Source organism: Pseudopipra pipra, chromosome 1, assembly GCF_036250125.1.
Source record: "Pseudopipra pipra isolate bDixPip1 chromosome 1, bDixPip1.hap1, whole genome shotgun sequence".
NCBI classification, from domain to species: domain Eukaryota; kingdom Metazoa; phylum Chordata; class Aves; order Passeriformes; family Pipridae; genus Pseudopipra; species Pseudopipra pipra.
The window spans coordinates 113,460,376-113,476,333 of NC_087549.1; the positions used below are offsets into that span (position 1 = coordinate 113,460,376).

At 37.1% G+C, this 15,958-nt stretch overlaps 1 long non-coding RNA gene across 1 annotated transcript; it reads left to right on the top strand.

Moving 5' to 3' along the window:
* The first annotated feature begins 2,515 nt into the window (after positions 1 to 2,515).
* On the top strand, positions 2,516 to 7,389 carry LOC135422826 (uncharacterized). Its single transcript, XR_010434604.1, has 2 exons — positions 2,516 to 3,752; positions 6,243 to 7,389. It is a non-coding gene; the product is annotated as an uncharacterized LOC135422826 (long non-coding RNA).
* Positions 7,390 to 15,958: the final 8,569 nt, after the last annotated feature.

Below are 15,958 nucleotides of genomic sequence, written 5' to 3' on the forward strand. Positions count from 1 at the left end.
CCTGGATGAACTCAGGACAAAAATCCCAATCCATATGTTTTCTTTATTTATAAAGATTAATGTAGACTTCATTTTATTTCAATAGTTCATGTTGACTCTTAGAGTGCTGAATATATTTGACTGTAGTAGTAATCTCCGAAAGCTAATTTAGCTTCGTTCTATCAGTCCTTTTTGCCTAATCTAAGTCAGTCGTAAATGCGTGTGGCTTCAAAGGAAAGAGAAAAAAGCATAATGAAAATAGTCAATGTGTTCCAAAATGTTAAAAAGACAGAAAGCTATTTAAAGAACAAAACATGTCTCAGGAGCTCGAGAATCACTGTGGACTGACATATGGTAATCGTATGTCAGCATATGCCTGTGCTGCATCTACAGCATATATCCATTTGCTAAATTCTATTTGTGTCCAAAGTTGTAGCAAGAAGATCAAGTTTCTATGTAGAAGCATGATGATATGTTTCATTTTTGATTTTCTGTAGAAGTAATCTTGCACATTATTATTATTTCCTTGCTCCTTTTCCTGACTTCAGAGACCATCGTGATGCTTATAAATAAATTTTCCCATCTCCCCCCATGTTAATTTCTCAGTGTCAGGAAAGATAGGACCAACACTAAGATTAACTAGAAAAAAACACAGACTTTTTGCCCCTCTGCAAGATTCAAAAGGTGCAGTGAATACAAGCATGTAGAATTAGGAGAGAGGAAACAGTTTCAGCTTCCTGCTCTGAATCTAATAATTTAATAACCTAACCACTGAGTCATTGTGCGTATTTGTATCTGGTTTCTAGAACAGAAATCCCATTCTAAACCTGAGAACTCTCCCTTTGGAAAATTTTGCTGAAGTTAATATAATGTTAGTTTCAATTAAATAGAAATATTAGGAAAGTGCTGGGAAATTTCCAGCGCTAGTCAGCTGCAAACTAGCTGTGAGATATGAGCTAACCCAAATTCTCATGTTGTTTCCCGAAGAAACATTTCTTCCTCCATCCCAAAGCTGAGGATAGCTGTTTGTTTCAGTTTTAGTGCCCATGTTAAAACTGAGAAACTACACATTTGACTGTTCTGGCAACTAGAAAAGTAGGTTATTAGGAGCTGCAAATAATTCTGACAGTTAGCAGTAATAACACTGAATATTGTATAATACTTGATGGGTCTAAAATTTCTTCCATTACTCCAGCGTAAATGGCAAGCGAGCATTTTACATAGGGATACTGCGTGACTGTGAAACAGGCTAGAGCAAGAAAAGAAACCAAGCTGTAGAACTTCCAAGTGTAACACAGTGTTGTCTGAGTTACACAGATGAAGTAAACGGAGCACATATTTCCTTTCTATCTGGAAACAAGCAGTGAAAAATTTCAATTTCCAGTCAGAAGGTCAGGGATCGGATTCTCCTCTCAAGATAAACCCAAAATAACTTTGCCAAAGGAATGTCACTAGATTGACCCTGCTATACTCAAGATGAGAAATTCACCCACGTTTTTGAGTCTCAAGCATGAATGAATGCAGCAAAGCACTCATTTAATCATTTGGTTCCGTTACAAAGGACATAAGATAACTATGTGTGTCAAGAGCTAGGGAAAGGAGAGCTACTTTTAACGTGCACAGGTCCTGGCATTAGACAACCACCAGAATTTCTGCCTGAGGATTGCTGCACTGAAATCTACTGAAGGTTTACCATAACCCACCACAGTGGTGGCTGAGGAGAGGCCGTGTGATGTTAACAGCAGTTTCTGCTTCACTGCATTACCTTGTAATGACATTAGCAAATATTTTACATTCTGTGAGGGGAATGCTTCCCCCCTCCTCTCTGCTGCTAAGAAACAGTGAAGAGATGAGATCTGACACTTGAAAATGCTACAGTGCTGTGACCTCAACAGGGTATAAGATGGTCTTAGTGGATGCAGAAAATTCAGCTGCCTGAAGTACTTTTGCTTTGTCCAGCTGGTGTTCTACCGTCCACAAAGCTGCTTCCAGACAGCACTGCTTTGTTATTCACTTGACTTTACTAGCCCTTGTCAGAGTTAATTGGATTTGTGACATGGTCAGATGTTTATTTCTTGATTCTGTTGTCCCTTGTCTTACAGGACACACATGCCAGGGGAAACTGCAGTACATCTAGCAAATAGTAAAATATGAAGAGATATGTGGACATGCTTTTTAGGAACTAAAATTTAAGGAAATGTGTGCTTAAAATATTTTTTTTTTACTCTAATATATGCCAATAACACTTAGCTCCTGATTTATCAAGATAATTAAAGCAGTTATAAAACTTTTTGTTTAAATATATCCACAGCTCTCCAGACAGTCAAATACCACACTCATTCATTCTGTCATGCATAAATGCCCAACTAAACCTTATTGTATCTGAATGCTATTTTGGGGAAGAATGCACATAAATCACAAAAATACAAGGTTACACTTTTGGTAAAATCTCTTCATTTATTAAGTATTAGAAAAACTTACATCTTTATGAAAGCCACTGCATACAGTCATAATTTGATTACACTTTCCTTTGTGTAATAACTTTTGGTTTGTGTATGAGATTACAATCTCAGGCTATAAAATAGTTCTTATGCAACTCACTTTCTAAATTTTTGCTACTATTACTGGTGTAGTATTTTGCTGTAAATGTTTTTAAATACAATTTAAAAATGTTTATCAAGTTATTGATACCTGTGATTTAAATCAAAAGCCACAAAAAAGGGGATTTAATTTAGAACTGCTGCAAAAAGCATGAGTTTTAGAGCAGATTCCCAGATAAGGTTTTATTCTGAAATACAATCTACCTGCTTACAGAAGTTTTGGTTAGATGAGAGGCACATACATTGCCTTTGAAAACAGATACACACACACATGCTCACACCCAGAGCACACATGGGTCACACCACCCTGGAAGTCACAGTGGATACAGTCTTTTCTTCAGGCTTGAAACAAGAGTAAATAAATCGACCACGGTCTTGGGTACAAAGAGCATACAGGAATACCTGAACATTCACTCATATGTCAGCATGAGCTAAATTTCATAGATGTTATTTGATAGTAAGAGCCATAAGACAGGAAGAGAGACAGACTGACAAAACAGTTAAGCATGGGCTTAACTTTAAGTTTGTATCTAAATCCTTATGAAGTCAACAGCTATGCTGTTGGGAGCTATGCCAGTGTGCAGCTGAAGATGTGACCATCCTAGTTTACTTCATGTAAGCATGTTGTTACTAAGTTTGTAAGCAGAAATGGAGTTAGACAACTATTTGTAAGTGTTGTGAAAAACATATTAGCAAAATTTTTATATTGGCTAGTGCAAAAGAATAATAAAATCAAAGAGAAACTACTTGTCATCACGTCAGCAAGAAACAGTGTGCACGATTTATTTCTATTTCATTCCAATTTTATTATTAACAGAGCTCCAATGCTTTCAATGCACATAAAGCCACCATAGCACAGAGGCAAATCAATTGAGCTTGGTTTCATTTTGGACAGCATTGGGAGCATCTGCTAAATGTACAACAAGACCAACTTTCTACCCCAACATATTATAATAGATGAGAAACAGGAGAGGATTTTTTTTTTTTAATTATAATGCTTCCATCTTTTGTATTGATTTTGACAGGCCATTGGACCCATTAAAGAAGACAATGTTTGCTCCTTCACTTCTTGCATTGTAGATACAAGCAAAAAGACTATCCACCTTGATCCTGAAACTTATTCTACCCCACTAGGAACTTCAGGAATGAACTTACTAACTTTAGTGGGGCAAGGTATGAAGTTAAATCACTAAGTTTCTGAAAAAGTTACCAAGCTGGAGAAATTTTATCAGAATATTATCTTCTACAGTATCAGTGTTTCTGTTTGACAAATTAATTATAAGAAGCATTATCTTATGCTGTAGTGTATTATGTTAATTAAAAGTTCTTCATTAAATTTTACTGAGGGCAATCATAAAAAAAGGTATCATCTCCAGACAACAGTCTATAAAATATTTGGTGTATCATAGTTGCTTTATTTCATTAACATGTGTCTTTCAATATCATTATTTAGCTTCAATATAGTTGAGAATAATTTATTTATATGGCATCTAGTAGCAATCTACAAACAATAGCTGGAGCAGAAAAAATGGTTCTTCTCCAACCATGCTTATTATTGTGAATTGATTTATTTTAGAGCTCCATTAGGAAAGATAAGTTTTCTAGCAAGCTATTCGAAATGCAGTAAAATATTAAAGAACAATCAGGAAAAGAAAGAAAAATTGCTTTGTGCTTTTATTATTTATTAACCTGTTTGAGTTAGCACTTACTTTTATACAAACACGAAGAGTTACAAGCCCCATAATACTCTGTGCTATTAAACTGTACTGTTCTCAGCCCTAAAAAGATAGGAGAAAAACTATTAAGGTCAACAACCATGTACACACCAACATAAAGCTTATCAGCTTTTATTTATTCTTACAGTTCTTTCACAATACATTATTAATACCAATCTTGTATCAACTACCATGAATATCTAACTGATTAAAAACTTGCATGTAGGTCCACAAGATACTGCTGAGGTCTGATTCAATCTAAAACAAGATTAGATATTTGTAGGAGAATCAAGAATGTCTGTTAAGAAAAAGCGAAAGCACAAAACCTCAACGAAACCCAATGCTCTGTCGGAAGCCAAATTCCAACTTAAAAAGCAACATTCCTCTAGACATGCTGTTGGATTTTGTGTCATTTCTACATGAACCTTGGAAGCAGGACTGCCACAAAATGATGTGTCAAAGGCATACATCCCTCTTTTCAAATACAAGGCCTTCCTTAGTGACAGGAATAGGATGTCCACTTACAAAACAATTTATTAGAAAACTACCAAAAGCTGGCACAAGAGAAAACATTTCCAGACCTGAAAGTTCCTTAGCTCTCCACCCTGCCAGGAGACAGGCTGCACATGCAGCACATTACCCCATGATGACAGGGACCCTTTGGGTGGTACCTGAGAGGAAGTCCATCTGGCCACCTGCTTTGGAGCCGGCAGCCCTGGAAGTGCTGCCATCCCTGACGCAGAGGCAGCTGCAGCTCTTGGAAGGCTGGGCCACCTGCCAAGTGGATGGGTAGATAAGCTGGCAGGCAACCAGCAAGTTTCTGACAAAAATCTGACAAGCCTGGGTTCCACACGATTTTTTTTATTTTTGAAACATAAGAATGCTAGTTTCTATTCATACCAAAGTTCCAAGTAGTTTATGTTAGGAAGTGTACCTTGTAAAAGTCCATTTCCTGTCTCCAAAACGTATGTTGAGTAAAATTTAACTTGACAGTTTGCCATGAAGGTCAGATAAAAACAAACAATATATGCCTAATTAGAAAAATTAGTATTGAAATAAGAACTGTACAATATACCTAGTAAGTCTGTGTCATCTATTGCCAGAGTAGTGCAATACTGTAGAAGTTCTGCAAATAGTTCTAAGAAACATTGCTGAAGTATCAGAAGCAATGAAGCTGCTTTACTGTGGCACCTCCTCAGGCACGCTAGGGCCACACATGGGCAGACATTGACTATAATAATGGTTTAAAATGTTGTTAACTCTCCCAAGTTTTTGTTAACTCCCCTTAGCAAGAAGGATAATGTAATCTACTGATACAGCTCAGTATGAAGTTGTCTCAGCACAAAATTTAATCAGTATTTTAGACATAAAGTAGCGCATGTTAACGGAGTTACACTGAATATTGTGTCTGAGCTAGAACCTTCGGCTTGGATTGTGCAGTTTGCTTACCTATTTAGAAGAGAAGGAAAATCTACAGACCTCCCATTACTGAACAGAAGAATAATTAAGTAGCAACAACTTAGCTCTTGCAGTAGCTAAACTGAAGAATTTTAGCAGCCTTCAGCCGTGTAAAATATTATTTGGGGATTGAAGGTTGAATCCACACTGATCAATCCAATATTCTTTCTGCACTTGTGTCAATGCTTTACACCCTGACAGGGTGACTGGCAAGCCACAACCCAAGTTCATACTGCTTTGCAGTCAGGAGTTCACTAGAAAGGAATGCTGACAGTCGTCTCTTTTGAGTACCTACATCTCGCTGCATTTGGTTTTCAGTATTTCCCCCTCACCATTTGAAATAAATGCAGGTTTCATGCACCCCCTTTAGTATTAATTAGCCCGAGGCCTAACACTTGGGACCAAAATAGCTTTATGCTACGTTATATTCCTTCAGCTCTTAAAAGGGTGAGAACCAGTTTCAGCTCTTCTACTTTTTTTTTTTTGCCAGAACCTAAAGAATCTGTTAAGGAAAGCAGGAATCACTGAAGCAAAGAAGGATCCACATCAGGCATTCTGTCCTTTGACAACAAGAAAATACCAGCATCTCTTTTGCAATTTGGAATTTCTGCTGTACCAGTATACAAGACTTCAGAGAGAAAATATCTGGCAAGAGGAAAAGCCTTGTCTCAAAGCTTCCATTTTATATATTACACAATTTAACTTCTCTGACCAAGGAAGGTGGTGACTGCCAACTCTTCTTCCCTGAGAGCCAGAAGGAATAGCAGAGCATAGAGGTAGTCAGTACACATTTTAATGTACTGCTGTCTCATGCACTCTGGACCATCAAGAGAAAAACTGTGTGTTACTTGTAAGGCTTCCACTCCAGTGAATCTCATCTGTTTGGCTCTCCTCCTAATAATACCAACCAGCACCCCGCAAACATGCTCATACTGTATTAGAATATAACAATTTTATAAATGTGGAAAAGAGACATTTTTTGAAGTCAATGACTGCAGCTAGCAAAAGCCACCTCATACACTGCAGACCACTTGTGCAAGTCAAGGCCTTTTTGTCAGAGAATACCTTTATTTCATTAACTGATATTAAGCTGAATTTTTTTTTCCACCTTGCATGTCCTCAGTCACTGGCATTTTTCATGTGACAAAGCAAATGCTAATTCTCTATGGGCTGTAAGGGAAAACAGCTGCTAGTTATAATGGAGGTTTTGAGAGCACTTGGTCAACAAAACTGCATAGGTTTAAGTACCTCCAGACTGTATTACATCTGTCAAAGCAGCAGCAAATACAACATAAAATGTAGAGTAGGTCCCATTTTTAGTGTGTCAGTAGAATCAGCCTGCAGTTATTTTTAACTGCCTTGGAAAGCTTAGCAGGCAGATACAGTTAATCCTTTAAAGGATTTGCAGGTATTCATAGCTTAATAAGTAAGCATAGTGGATTAAACCAATAGAAGATTGTAGACAGTCAAAGACAACCATTACATGCTAACATTCAAAAAATAAAAAGAACAGTTTCTTTTGTATACTTTTTTTCCTGACAATTGCTCTCAATTGTCAGTATGGGCCAGAATCCCATACAGTGATGAAATAAAAACGTTAATTAGAGTCATTAAAGTCAACATGTGTGATATTTAAATCATCAGAAAGCAGTGAATTTCTGTTGTCTTCTTTTCCCATTATCCTATAAACGCTTTGAAAAGCAGAACTGCACCATGAAAATTAATTAAAAATACATCTACTTATGCAATAAATAAATAATAAAACTAAAATGGTAAGATTCATTTTAGGAAGAAAAAAAAAAGCTGAGTGATTTTTACAGGTCAGATTTTATATTGGTTGTATTCTTTCTCAGGATTCACTGACACAGGCTCGACTGAGAGATGAGGGCCCTTCAATATATTCATAAACAATGTGGAAAAGTACACCCATAATAAGACAAAGAAAAAAAATCAAATGACACAAAACTATTAGGCTGAGAAAATCTAGGGCTGGCTATGAAAAGCTTTAGAGTTTGGTTCAATACTGAATGGGTGATAAAATGCCAGAGGCTATTCGGTGCCATTAAGTGCAATGCACATCAAGAGAGGAAGAGAAAGTGCACACATATGTATATCCATAAGGTGCTAGTATCACCAGGAAAGAAATCTGAAAACATCTGGTGCTTAAAGAAGCAAACAAACTTAGGAATTATTTAAAAATTAATAGAGAAAAACATGAAAAATCTGCCCTGTAAACACTCAGGCCACAGACACGTTATGAATACTCTATGGAGTTTTAGTCATTCCATTATCAAAAAGGTTATTATGGTAGAATTAGAAAAATATGTAAAGAAGAATATGACAGCAATGTATTAAGTCATGGATTTTAGTAAAAAGGTAAGCTGGGAATTGTTATTCACTAGTTTTCATAACATAAATACTCGAAGGCATGCATTTTTTTGGTAGTAATAAATTAAACTAATTTTCATTAGATATTGTGAGGCAGAAACTGTACATGGATCAAAAAAATCATGACTTCATTGATTCAGCAGTTCTATTCAGTAGGTCAGCAGTAACTATTAAACAAAAGAGTCTCCTAGCCACTGAAGGCTAGAAGAGCATGATGGAAAAATCACTGTAAGCATGACTGCTTCCAGACATGTTTTTCCATAAATATCTAGTTACTAGGTTAGGGAGACTTGTCATCTGGCTGAAATCAGCAGTTCTTAAAACCTAATGACTAAAATGACTGAAATCATGATGTATATTGTTTGGTGCATTTTTACAAGAAATTTGACCAGGACCTCTCTGGTTCTATCATTGCTATTTAAAAAGAACCAAGATGAAACAAAATTGTTTCATTAAATGTACAATGGAAGAAGCCTAATTCCCTACACATTTTTAAGGTTATATACGCTGGCTACCAGACAAATCACTCCTTTCACACCTCAACTGTGTTAACTGAAATATATATATATATATATATATATATACACACGCACACACACACAATAGTTGAAAATAGTTGAAATATATGGAGATAATAAATATATGAAAGATAAAAGAAGAATACAACTGCACAAGGTTATAATTAGGACCCTGCTCTTCCCAGATGATTCAATAGTGGAATATATTGTTGACTGTGCCACTTGAACAGAATTGTGAGACATCGGACTAGAAGGGAACTCCCGAATCACTGCAAATAATCAACTCTTACACTTGCAGTCATACCACTCAATCCCTTTCATAACTCGATCAGATGGCAGTCTCGAGGTGTCTCTGCCCTGACTGAAAATTCATTTTGATTTTTAGACTTCATGTATTCCTAGTCAGTCAACGACTTACGCTCTTTCCTAACGCAGTCCCTTAATTTAAACAGAGCTTTAGCTCTTTGGTGGTACATTCAGAGAAAGGAATCGTATCATCTGTTAATACCCATTTTGCTTGGCTCAAGTCAAGCTCTGTTACAGCACAGCTCTCTTACAACATGGTATGCAATGTGAAGAGGTCCAAGCTGACTGGGACGCCACGCCAGTCAGTGCAGACACTGTGGACATTCTATACCCGCGTGCCCCTTGTTCTAAGAGCGGTACAGATATGTTAGCACATTCCTTTCGAACCAATGTGCCCTGTCACCAAGACAGCCAGTCTTCTTCAACATGTATTCAAAGCCAAACTAACGTGGCTGTACTAATTCACTTCTGGAAATAGTTTAGTGGTGGTTAGATCAATTATTTCTATACCATACTTCACTGTGTAGTGTAATTATGCTCCCAGACTCACACTGTACACTTCTAATCCCACGGATCACCATGCTCTTTCTCCTCACTGATTTTGTACTGATTTGCCTTTCTGGAATGCAGAATTTCCATGGAACAGACTCCAATTTTTTCATACTTCTCAAAGTCTATGATAATCTTTGGCATGCAAACCGAAAAGATTTTCAGTTTGCACCGATGGCTTTGCTGGAATGCTGAGCCCTACGAGTCACTACAATGATTCTGAAGCTTAGTGACAACTCTATTATGAGAATGACATCGCTTCTTAGCATTTTGGAAGAAACCTCTCCCTAATATAGTAGTGGCAGATAACTGGTATCACTATCACTGACTTCCTAAGAGATGCCTGAGAAAGGAAGAAATGACGTCAAAACAGTAGGAAATGAAGATTGACAGAACCCTTGACCATGGTTCTGCACTTTTTAAGAGCAGTCTATCTTAATTTTTCACACATTCCAATCTTTCCCCTGTACAAGCCAATTTGCTTAGTTAACCTGGACATCTTTCCTTCCTCGTGGTTTCTCTGGCTCTGTTCCACACTGCAGATTTGTTGCTGCAAGTCACTCCTACTAACAGACACTGCATAGAGAACACAGTTTCAGGAAGTCTACCACTTATCTCACTGAATGCTTCACTGTCATATCAGCACTTTTTATGAATTCAGGAAGGGCAGGGACTAGGAGTGGGAATGAGAGCAATTGCTTGGGCAATGGATTCTATCCTGACACAAGCATGAAGGGAAGACCACCACAAAGAGCAAAAAAAGTCTTATAGAAGGATTTGAAGGCATAAAAGGGCTCCAAAACGCAGGGATACAGTAAGAAAAGTTTTATCACAAAGCAAATGAGATATAGTATCATATAATCATTTAGGTTGAAAAAGACCTCTAAGATCACTGAGTCCAACCATCAACCTAACACTGACAGGTCCACCACTAAACCATGTCCCTAAGCACCACAACATGTGAAGCTCCAGGACCCTAATGACCTAGAGCAACTTGGTGGATGGGAGTATGAGGGGCATTCATGTTTTATAAATTAATTAGAAAGGGGCTGTGAAAAACAAAGTGGCTTAAGAGAAAGGACATACTGAAAAACATTCAAAATGGAGATTTTCTATTTTTAAATGTGTGGCCTTCTGCACAAATTTAAATTTAGTTATTGAATATCACCACATAACAATAATAGCTGTGTACACGTATTTAATCTTACAAAAGCAAGCAAAATATTACTGAAGTTGAATATGAAGACTATATGTATTTACCCCAGTATGAAACCACAAAATGTTAGATGTAATGTATACCTTAACATATATTTTGGAAATATATAACACATATCTGAAATCAGACTATGTAATTAGAAAGATCTGTATTTGCTTAGCAGAGGAAGCAGGACAGTGGTACTTCCTCATTCCCTTTCTGCCATCATAATGTCCTATTGCCACTGTACCTGACTTCTGTGTTCCTCACACACTGAAGAAATGAATGAATAAGAGGAAAGCCTGCAGGAAGTCTCTGTGCTGCACTATCCTTTCACGCTTGTTTTGCGTTGTGGCAATACCTCTGGCTTAATAGAGGTTTCACTTGATTTAGTTCAAGTCAAGAGAAGAATCAGCCTCACCACCACTGAGCCCATATACCTGTGCAACATGGCCTTAACGTTCCTGACCAGCATTCTGAATGCCTGTCCAAAGGCAAAACAAAGTGATCAGAGATTCCAGATGCAATCTGAATGTAATGTGATGTGAGCCAGACAAATCTTCAACTGAAGCGCCACCGTTAATCTCTTTCCAAAACACAGAACATTGCATTAATAAATATCCATACTCGCTTCAAAACCTTCAGAGTATCTAACTAGAACACTTTCACTTTAGTCCTACAGTAGAGGGTCAGGGAATTTTCACCATAAATCATCATCTTAAAGACAGATGCTGCATTGGCAGTTTGCAAATAATTTGGAGAAAAAACATGAAACCAAATCCAGCAACCCCTAATGCAAAACAGAATGTTGGACAACCATATATTTGGTTTTGACAAAAAAAAATTCCGATTGTCTTACAAAGTGTGTCACATTGAATAAACCTAGAATTTTTCTTTCCTTTATTTTCTTTGGTACTTTTTCTCACCTAGGTATCCTTACTGTGAATCAGTTTCATAGGACGGTACTTCTCTGAATTCAGATTTGATCCTTTTTCTTTACTCTGTCAAGATTCTTACCAAAGTAATGAGGAACTGTTTTTATTATCCACAAGATGCAAGATTTATTCCTTTATTATGAGTAAATAAATATATAAAATAATCAGTTAATCCTCAGCTACATCCACAAACCTGCTCCCATCACGCAGAGATTAAGAATTAAACAGAGGCCTTTCCCTTGACTGTAGCATCACTGAGCCAAGGGCAGGGATAAGAACCTGGGAGGGTGCCACGAAAAGGACAAGAACAAAGCATCTGTTCTGTGTGGATTTTTCTCTCCTCCCACACACTGAAGGGAGAGATGCACATGAAATGTGCGCAGTGTTTATTTTTAACCAGTTAGGCAAAGGGCCATGATGGCCCTGTCCCATTACTCTGTTTATCTCAAGGACAGCTACAAATGCCTCCTGCCGAGATCTCATGTACTCCAGTCATGACATGATATCCCCATCCCTATTTTTTAACTGTTGCCTTATATGTTAGAAATGTGTCTCAGCAATGCATATTCTTGGCACTCTGGGTGCAGTTCTGCTAATTGTTTTTGTGCATCACATCTCTTAATACAACATATGGATAGGTTTTATCAGGACTTAAACAAATGCCAAAAAAAACCAAAACAGGCCTCCTTCCACTCCAAAGAACCTTTTTAAGTCTGTTTACTGAATATATAATTTCTCTAAGGTTGGCTTTCAAGTGAGAACTCTTACTGCCAGTGTTTCCACTCTCACCCCATTAATAACTTTTTTATTTGTTTTTCTGTTAATCATTCTAAGACATTGTGAGGCTATTCTAGGGCAATTCTCCCTATTCCCAATTTTTGTTTATATTTTGTTTGGGCTGCATTTTTTCTATCAATTCACAGAAAGTGAGAGTACAAGTTGGTCTTACATTCATAACTTGATTATACTAATCAAAGTCATCCATTTATGGAGTTGTGAAGATCAAGATGATTTTAGCATGAAATTTTATTTAAAAGGACATCATCCTTATCAGAGATACTATGCACAATTCACAGAAAGAGTCATATGGGAAAGAATATCCTCCTCCAACACATGAAACAACACAAGAAACAATACACTACTTAGCTAAAATAGCAATTTCTAACCCAGTAGTTTAAGGAAGTATATATATATCTCTGAACTCTGTAGGCTTTCAATGACTAGACTTTGAAAGCGAAAAATGGAGAGACTCACATTGGTTTGTGTAACTAAACAAAACGTATTGCAAAGTTTTTGCTTTTTAACAGATAGCAAACTGAAGAGAGAGAACAAAAGCTGTAACAAAAAATGTAAACTCTCCTGTGCAGAGGCAGCATAAAATAGGAATATGTGTCGAGATCATTAAGCCACGGAGATGATGAAAACCTAACCCAAACATATTTAATACTCACATAACCACAATATTTTCCAAGCTAAGTACTCTAGAATGCTTACTTAGATGGCAGCTAAAAATGCTCAGTGTCTTCAAAGGACTCCAGATTTTGTAACATTAGCCCCTTTCACAGTTTTTATACACAGTTTTGGAAATAGCACCCAAGGACTGGGCCAGAGGGAAATGAACAATTAGAAACCAAGTCCAGTAGATGAGATTCTCGGACCACTCAACAGACCAGTTGGGTGACTGTTCAGCAGTCCCTGCTTAGAACAGCATGTTTACACAAATCATTGCAAGGTAGCCTGAGTAGAGGTTTACACTACTTTAGCTACTCTGCAGTATTTGCCTCCGTGAACACTCTTATTTTGCAGTTAATGTCTTACTTTATTCCTACTGAAGACAGAGCAAACACAAATTTTCACTTTGGGACAACTTCCATGAAGCAGCTACCACACCACACACACACATCCTTCCTTGTTTTATGGTAGCCTATCCAACTAGCCATGCCATCTGACAAACAAAAAGCCAGTATAAAGCAAGCCAGCTACTTGAGAAGCAGTCACTCAGCTCCCCGAGGTAAACAACTGACTAAAGGAATAGAATTGTAAATAATGCACAAGAAAAGTGCCTGCTGCTGACTGCCTCTACAGTAATCTGGGAAATATTCATTCATATATATTTTTTTATGAATAAACAGTATTGTATTGAAAACAAACAAAACCAATGACATTTCTTTCTTTGAAGAAATGATCCTGCTAAAACCAATGGAACAGTTTTATACCATGTGGCCCTGAAAGAACTGAATGTGTCTTGAGAGGGAATATACCTTGTCTTCCAATGGATTTAAACCATAATAATACATAGCAAGCACATATTTTTAAACAACCAGACGTAGAGCACATTTTAAATCCCACAGATTCCAAGTAAGGGTGTACCTAAACATATGTTTAAGGTTCTGCATCTGCTGCAGAATGGTAACCAATTTAGGTTAAATAAATGAAACACTGTCTCTGTGAAATAGAAGTCTTTGTCTCCTTTGCAGCAGGCCATAATACACTACTTCATAAAGTTAGTTAGCCATGCACATTCTTAAAAATTTACAGCGCAGTATGCAGAAAATAAATTTAGAAATAAGTGGTACATTGCTGCATGGTCTGCAGAGCTTATGGTACCCACAAGCACAAACCATAACTAGATGAATTACAAGATTTATACGTGATCAAATGAAAAACAGAAATGCGATACACAACGCTGGTCATAGTCTAATAATATCTTATGGATTCTTCCCATTAAGACTCCTGAGACATATTTGCTATTCTTATTATCTATACAGTTTATATTAACAAATTTCAGATTGAAAAATTAATTCCATGCTGAAGTTACCCATTTGTAATTTGTTTTATTGCAACTATTCAGCTAAAGCATACACTATTTTCTCATTTCCCGACAGAATAACTTGAATGTTGTAAACAAGAAAATAATCAGTAGTTCACTTTCAAGATCAAATTTCAGATGACTGTTAATACTACAAAAAAGGCACTTTCAAAAATCATTACCATCTTCATGAATGCTTTCTGAATGTTAATTGCACACAAATTCAGACCCACAAACAATGACAAATAACCTTAGCTTTCTCTTTTAAAGGTTTAGGTTTACACTTTTGAATACACTACAGCCAAAGGCAACAAAACATCTTGTTGGAAATTTTGCGTATTCTGCTTCTTCATTGCTGCCTTTTCAAGGAGATGCTTTCTGCACAGTGAACTCCAAGTATGTATTGAGCACTGTGACCTTTATAATTTTGATTTCAACAACAAGGTCAGCATTGCTAAGAAGCCAGTTTTGCCTTAAAGGCAAAATCTCTGGAAGCACCCAAACCAGATCTTTTAAATGTAATTGAACTACAACAATTCATTTCCATAGGCTTAAGAAAAAAGAAAGCCTTCTAAATTTGCAACCAATTTTATAGTATTTGGCCACTGACAATAGATGCAGACAGAGAAGATGGACCATCACTTTTTGGATTTCATACAATGCCAACTCAGACAAAAGTTTTTATGTGAAGAAAGGCAACAAGGAGCCCCAAGTTAAGAACAAGCAGAGGAGTACAGAATAATCAAAGCACATCAGAAAGCGAAGAGGCGCAGAACGCGAGAGAAACCAAGACTCCATTCCTGCGATTGCCAACCAGCTGTGCTGAGGAGGTTGCTTTCCCTGTTGGTGCCTCCTTGGCCAGCACAGCATAGCTGACTCAAAGCTACACAGCTGACTCCCTCTCAGGGTCTGCACTTTGGCAGGGATGTAGATCTTGCCTGTATTAGGAAGTTACATTATTTCGTCAATGAGATGTTGTCTTTGCCCTTGCGAGTACATGTAGTTAAGCTGTTGGCAATGCTTTTTCAAGTTAGAACTGTTGTAACAATCAACAGCTGAAACAATGTTACTTCTCATCATAGCTGATGGACTTGATTCTTCATTGTCTTTGTCTTGTATAGTCATACCTACCTCTGAAAGCATAACAGCCACTGGATATAAGATCCTATCAAATCAGAATGGTACTTTTAGGTAAGAGAACATACTTTTAACTTTAAAACTTACAATTTGATAGTTAGGGAAGACCTTATATTTAAGTTGCTTAGATAAACATCTACAGGTTGGGTGAGGTAGGAGAAAATGAGGCTTTTAAGTTTGCTGGGCATGATTAACATCAGCTCCTATTCACAGTTACATTTTGGAAATCACTGCATGGAATGACTGTTCCCATACGTTGACAAGATCATTTTGCCAGGTAGAAATTTATTTCACAGAGTAGGAAAGGAAAGAATGTCTTACTGATTCCCCCCTCCTTTTTCCATGGTTGCTTCATTACAACTTTTCCTA